The 6,012-nt window shown below is 39.1% G+C and overlaps 1 non-coding gene across 1 annotated transcript; it reads left to right on the top strand.

The window, feature by feature from the left end:
* Window positions 1-5,427: 5,427 nt before the first annotated feature.
* On the top strand, window positions 5,428-5,494 carry LOC123806543. The gene has a single exon (XR_006783511.1). It is a non-coding gene; the product is annotated as a small nucleolar RNA SNORD121A (small nucleolar RNA).
* Window positions 5,495-6,012: the final 518 nt, after the last annotated feature.

Raw genomic sequence — 6,012 nt, 5'->3', positions numbered from 1 at the left:
GAGAGGCACTTAACCTGTCCTTGCTGGCATTGAAGATGGGGCATGGGACCACAAGCCAAAGAATACAGACAGCTTTCAAAGGTCATAAAGGACCCTCAGCTGCCAGCCATCAGGGAAATGGAACCTGAAAGGAATTAAATTCTGCCAACAACCTGAAAAAAGTAAGGAAACAGATTCTCCCCTAGAGCCCCCTGGATGAAACACAGCTCTGCAGACCCTTTGATTTTAGCCCAGTGAGACCACACTATGCTTCTGACATATGGAACTGTTAGGTAATACATCTGTATACTTCAAACTGCTAAGTTTGTGGTAGTTTGTTATGACAGAAGTAGATACCTGTGTGTCCTGTTAACCTAAAAATAAAGGTCTTTCAAAGGGAGAGGCAACAAGCATTTATTTGAGATCAAAAAATTTGGGACACACAGATTCAGGCAGAAGCCCAAACAGTGTTCTGATTAGAAGACAAAGACAATGGGTGTTTATGAGAAATGGGAGGGAAACAATTGCATCGAGAGAAGGAAGGTATTATTATTGGGGCACGTAAACTAACAGTGATATTAATTCTAAACAATGTTTTATTTTCAATCCTGCAGTCATTATATCTATTTTCTTGTTATCTTTACATACAGTTCTTTGAGCACAAGGGTACTTTAGTCTCAGTCCAAAGGTATTTTGCCAGGTTTTCACCTTCTAAAGGTTTGAGACATAAGACATGCAAAGCAGTTCCTCTGGTGTGGCAACTCTGGCTCCATTTTAAAGGGGCTTTGTTTGTTTGTTTGGTTGGTTGGTTTTTACAGCCCTATAGGGACCTATAATCCATAATGTCTATGGTCATAAAAAGGGAAGGCAGGGGAAGGGATTAGGAGAAGAAAGAAAATTATAGAGGAATATATTAAGGTGTTATCTCATTTGTGTACCTTTCTCAGAGGAAACCCCTTAAATATATACATATAGATTTAGGTATGTTTTGCAAAGTGATGACGCTAGACCACCAGCTTACACCATACACAAAAACAAACTCGGGATGGATGGAAGACCTGGATACAGGTTGTGACACCTTGGCGGTCCTAGAGGAGAGCATAGATGAGAAAGTTTCAGATATCCTACATAGCAATATTTTCACCAATATGTTCCCTGGAACTGGTGATATAAAGGAAAGAATGAACAAATGGGACTGCATCAAGGTGAAAAGCTTCTGGACTGCTAAAGAAAGCATTAACAAAGTGAGAAGGGAATGAACTGTATGGGAGAATATATGATGCCTCAGACAAAGGTTTGATCTCCAAACTATATAAAGAACTCATACAACTCCACACCAGGAAGACAAACAACCCAATTGGAAGATGGACAGAGGACTTGGGTGGATACTTCTCCAAGGAGGACACAAAGGGTATGAAAGGATGCTTAGCATTACTAGTATCAGAGAGATGCAAATTAAAACCACAATGAGATAGCACTTCACACTGATCACAATGGCCTTCATTAACAAATCAACAAATAATGAGTACTGGTGAGGATGTGGAGAAAAGGGAACCCTAGTGCACTGTTGGTGGGAATGCAGACTGGTACAGCCACTGTGCGAAACAGTATGGAATTTCCTCAGAAAACTAAAAATGGAACTGCCTTTTGACCCAGCAATTCCACTGTTGGGATTATATCCTAAGAATCCTGAAACACCAATTCAGAAGAACTTCTGCACCCCAGTGCTCATAGCAGCATTATTTACAATAGCCAAGTGCTGGAAATAGCCTAAGTGCCCATCAGTAAATGAGTGGAACCAAAAATTGTGGTACATTTACACAATGGAATATTACATGGCAGAAAGAAAGAAGGAGCACCTACCCTTTGCAACAGCATGGATGAAACTAGAAAGCATTACACTAAGTAAAATAAGCCAGGCGGTAAAAAACAAATACCATATGAACTCACCTATAAGTGGAACCTAATCAGCAAATCAAGGGAGCAAAATAGAACCAGAGACCTGGAAATAAAGAACAAATTGACAGTGACCAGAGGGGAGGGGAGAGGGGAATAACAGAGCAAAGAAGGGGAGGGTTAAGTCAAGGAACATGTATAAAGGACCCATAGACAAGGACAACAGGGTGGAGGAGTACAGGGTGGGCAGGGCAGGGAAAGCAATGTCAGGGGAAATGTGGACAACTGTAATTTCACAACAGTAAAAAAAGATATTGAATAAAGAACTTTAAAAAAGATTTAGGTATGTTTGAAAGAACATAGAGAAATCTATAGAAGGCCTTGGCTGGTGTAGCTCAGTGGATTGAGCGTGGGCTGTGAATCAAAGGGTCGCCGGTTCGATTCCCAGTCTAGGGCATATGCCTGGGTTGCAGGCCAGGTTCCCAGTGGGGGACATGTGAGAGGCAACCACACATTGATGTTTCTCTCCCTCTCTTTCTCCCTCCTTTTCCCTCTCTCTAAAAAAATTAAATCTTTTAAAAAAAGAAATCTATAAAAGGAAATAATATGACTCCCACAGGTATATTACAGCCAGCAAGATTACTTGTAAAACTAAAAAACAATAAATTTTCAAAAGAATAATAAAATATTTATTTTTAGTCTTAAAAATAATTTTATTAGTAAAGTAAGATAATTTATCTCTTAATGGCTAGCTTTTAATATGAAAATATGAATATATTTATTATATTCTTAATACTTTGATGACTAGTTGTTTTGCTGCAATAAGAAACTTTATCAGATTCTATTTAGCTTTATGCCATAATTCATTTTTAAAATTTATGTTAAATTATAGACGACATACAACATACAATATTACATTAGTTTCAGGTATACAACATAGTGAGTCAACATTTATATAATTTACAAAATGATCACTACAATAAGTCTTGTAACCATCTACCACTATAGTTATTAGATTGCTGACCGTATTCCCTATGCTGTACTTTACATCCCAATGATTTACTTTATGACTGAAAGTTTGTACTTCTTAATCCCTGCACTCTTTCCACCTAACCTCCTACCCCTATCCCCTGTGGCAATCATGAGTTGGTTCTCTGTATCTATGAGTTTTTTCTGTTTCATTTTGTTTTTGAGATTCCATATGTAAGTGAAATCATATGGTATTTGTCTTTCTCTGTTGACTCATTTCAGTTAACATAATTCTCTCTAGGTTCATTCAAGTTGTCACAAATGGCAAGAGTTCACTGTTTAAGGCTGAGTAATATTCCACTGGATATATCTACCACATTTTGTTTATCCATTCATCTATTGATGGACATTAGGTTGCCTCCATATCTTGACTATTGTACACAATGCTGCAATGAATATAGGGGTGCATATATCTTTTTAATTATTGTGTTCATTTTATTTGGATAAATACTCAGAAGTGGAACTGTTGTTTTCTTAAGATTTATTTATTTTTAGAGAAAGGAGAAGGGAGGGAAAAACAAAGGGAAAGAAACATCAATGTGCCAGAGATACATTGATCGGTTGCTTTTGCATGCCCCCAATCCGGGACCTGACCCACAACCCAGGCATGTGCCCTGACCAGGAATCGAACCAGCAACCTTTCCATCTGTGGTACGACACCCAACCCACTGAGCTATACCAGTCAGGGCAGAAATGGAACTGTTGGGTCATAACATACAATAGTTCTATTTTTATTTTATTTCTTTCTTTTAGTTTTTCTTGGTGGCTGCACTAATGCACAATCCCATCAACAGTGCACAATGATTCCCTTTTCTCCATATTCTTGCCAACAAGTGTTACTTGTTTCATTGATGATAGCCATTCTGTCACATGAGGTGACATCTCATTGTGGTTTTGTTTTTAGGAGTTTTTTTGTTTGTGTTTTTTTGGGGGGTTGGTCTCTTTAAAAAATATAATCATAATCACAATACCATTAGCATACATCCACATTTAACAATTATTAAAATATCATCAAATATCCAGCTATTGATGCTATTTTTCCAATTGTCTCATAAATCTTTATAATTGTTTTATATAAATCAGGATGCAAAAAAAATGTTTTGTTTTTTGTTTTACTGTATCATTTAAGTCTCCTTTCTTTTCTTTTCTTTTTAATTGTTGTTCAAGTACAGCTATCTCCATCATTGTAGTTTTGAATTGCATTTCCCTTATGGAAAATACTAATTTTAAGTTGTTGTGCCTTGAATACTATTGTACTAGAATTTTAAGCAAATTAAATAATCAAAACATTTAATTCATAAAATACAGATAAATTGAGTTTGGATAGCTCTTCACGGAATAAAATGATTCACCACAGAAGACATATTTTTAAAGCTCTTCAGTAAATTTAAAGTGACATTCAACCCTTTTTCTCTACAAGCTTCATTTTCAAGGATCTCTTCTGCCTTGCCATTAGGAAATTGTGAGAGACCTCCCTGGTTCTGGGAACTTGAGGTCTTAAATGCTGCCCCTTAGCAGGAGACCCTGGCCCTGAGAAGCAAGGTGTAGAGCAGGAAGCCCAGGAAGGAGCTGCATGCAGGTGAGTTGTTTCAAGCTGAGGTCTTGCACTGGACCATGGGCGCCGCACCTTTTGCACGCTCTTCAGGGAAACCTTTTGTCCGTGGCTAAGCTATAAAGAGGCTTGTTGGTTTTGAGTCACATTTGGAATGGGTATACAATTGAAAATCTTCTGGGAGAAAACAAAGTCTTCTATACAGTCAGAAGGAGTACCCTTTGCCAGGTACCCTGCTAATGGTCAGAACTTGGCACAGTTGGAGGCTGATATTCAGGCCCTGAGAGGAGCTGTTTTAAGGTCTTCTCTCAGACTGACTGGGCCCAAATGGAACTAAGTACTAAGAATTTACAGGTTGTCTTAACTTAGTGTTTGATAAGAAGGTATTTGCAAGTGAGGCAGGATAGTAAGAAGCTAGGAAAATTCCTAGGCACGTGGAATGGAGAAACTGAGACAAGAAAATAAAACAAGGCCAAACAGTTTGAGTAATTTACAGCCAGCAGGTGAATCGAAAGACCTTATCTCCCCTGACCAAGGACACTTGAGAGCAAATAGTTCACACCTCTCTTTCCTAATCAAAGAATACATAGCTTAAATCTCCCTTGTCTGGGAGATAGAGAAAAGAGACCCAATTAATGTCATTTGTGCCAGCTAAACCCAAGGACAGATGGAAGTCAGAGGAACAAATAACAAAAACCCTATTAAAAGCCAAACAGGCTCAAAAGTAAAACAGCATAGTGGACCAAAGAATATTCTCAAATCCCCCATGTGCTCATTCTGACATATCAGCATATTAAAAATGCACCTGGAAAGCTAATGAATATTCTGTTGAAACTGTCCCCTAAGATTCTCACCCACAGAAAAAAGATAAAAGGCCTCAGGACAAAGACTCAGCCTGCACTCATCCTGAACCACTCCAGGGCCCCTCCCAGGCATAAACTTTCTATTTCCTTCTAAATTCTAAGGGTCCCAACAATGATGTGTTCATTTCCAAGCACATATCTGATGATTCCATGCGGAGTTCAACTACCCTGAGTTAAAAAACAAAAAAAATTTAAGGGTCCCGAGAAGACTTGCAGCCAGGGGAGCAGTGGGGAGCAGCAGCTTGCCCCAAGCTTACCCCCTGATCCTGTCTCCAGGGCCCCTTTGTCTCTGACTTCCGTTGAGCTAACAGCCCTGCCTTGGCTCATTCCTTTTCTGTAACTTATCTAGGGAGCCACAGCAGCCCCTGCCTAGCCTCTCTCCTGTTACTTCTTCTACCCTAAGTCCTTCCTTTGTTTCACTGTCCCCACCTTAATATAAGTATTCTCAAAATCACCTAGATTCATGCTGGGAACTCTTTCCTACATGACGTCGAGAACCCACATATTACAGGCCAGCCTGAGGCAGAGCTGCTCCTGGCCAGTGCCTGGCCAGTAACACAAGGGTTTTTTTAAAGGGCTATCACCCTAAAACAAACATCCCATTGGTACCTATGTGAGGATTAAATTAAAAGAAAGACAAAAGAGTATCATGGCTAGCCTAAGAAACACTCCCTTAACAAAACTAAAGAACAG

Source organism: Phyllostomus hastatus, unplaced genomic scaffold, assembly GCF_019186645.2.
Source record: "Phyllostomus hastatus isolate PE091 unplaced genomic scaffold, TTU_PhHast_1.1 phas_scaffold_385, whole genome shotgun sequence".
NCBI classification, from domain to species: Eukaryota; Metazoa; Chordata; class Mammalia; order Chiroptera; family Phyllostomidae; genus Phyllostomus; species Phyllostomus hastatus.
This window is presented reverse-complemented; position numbering and strand designations above follow the sequence as displayed.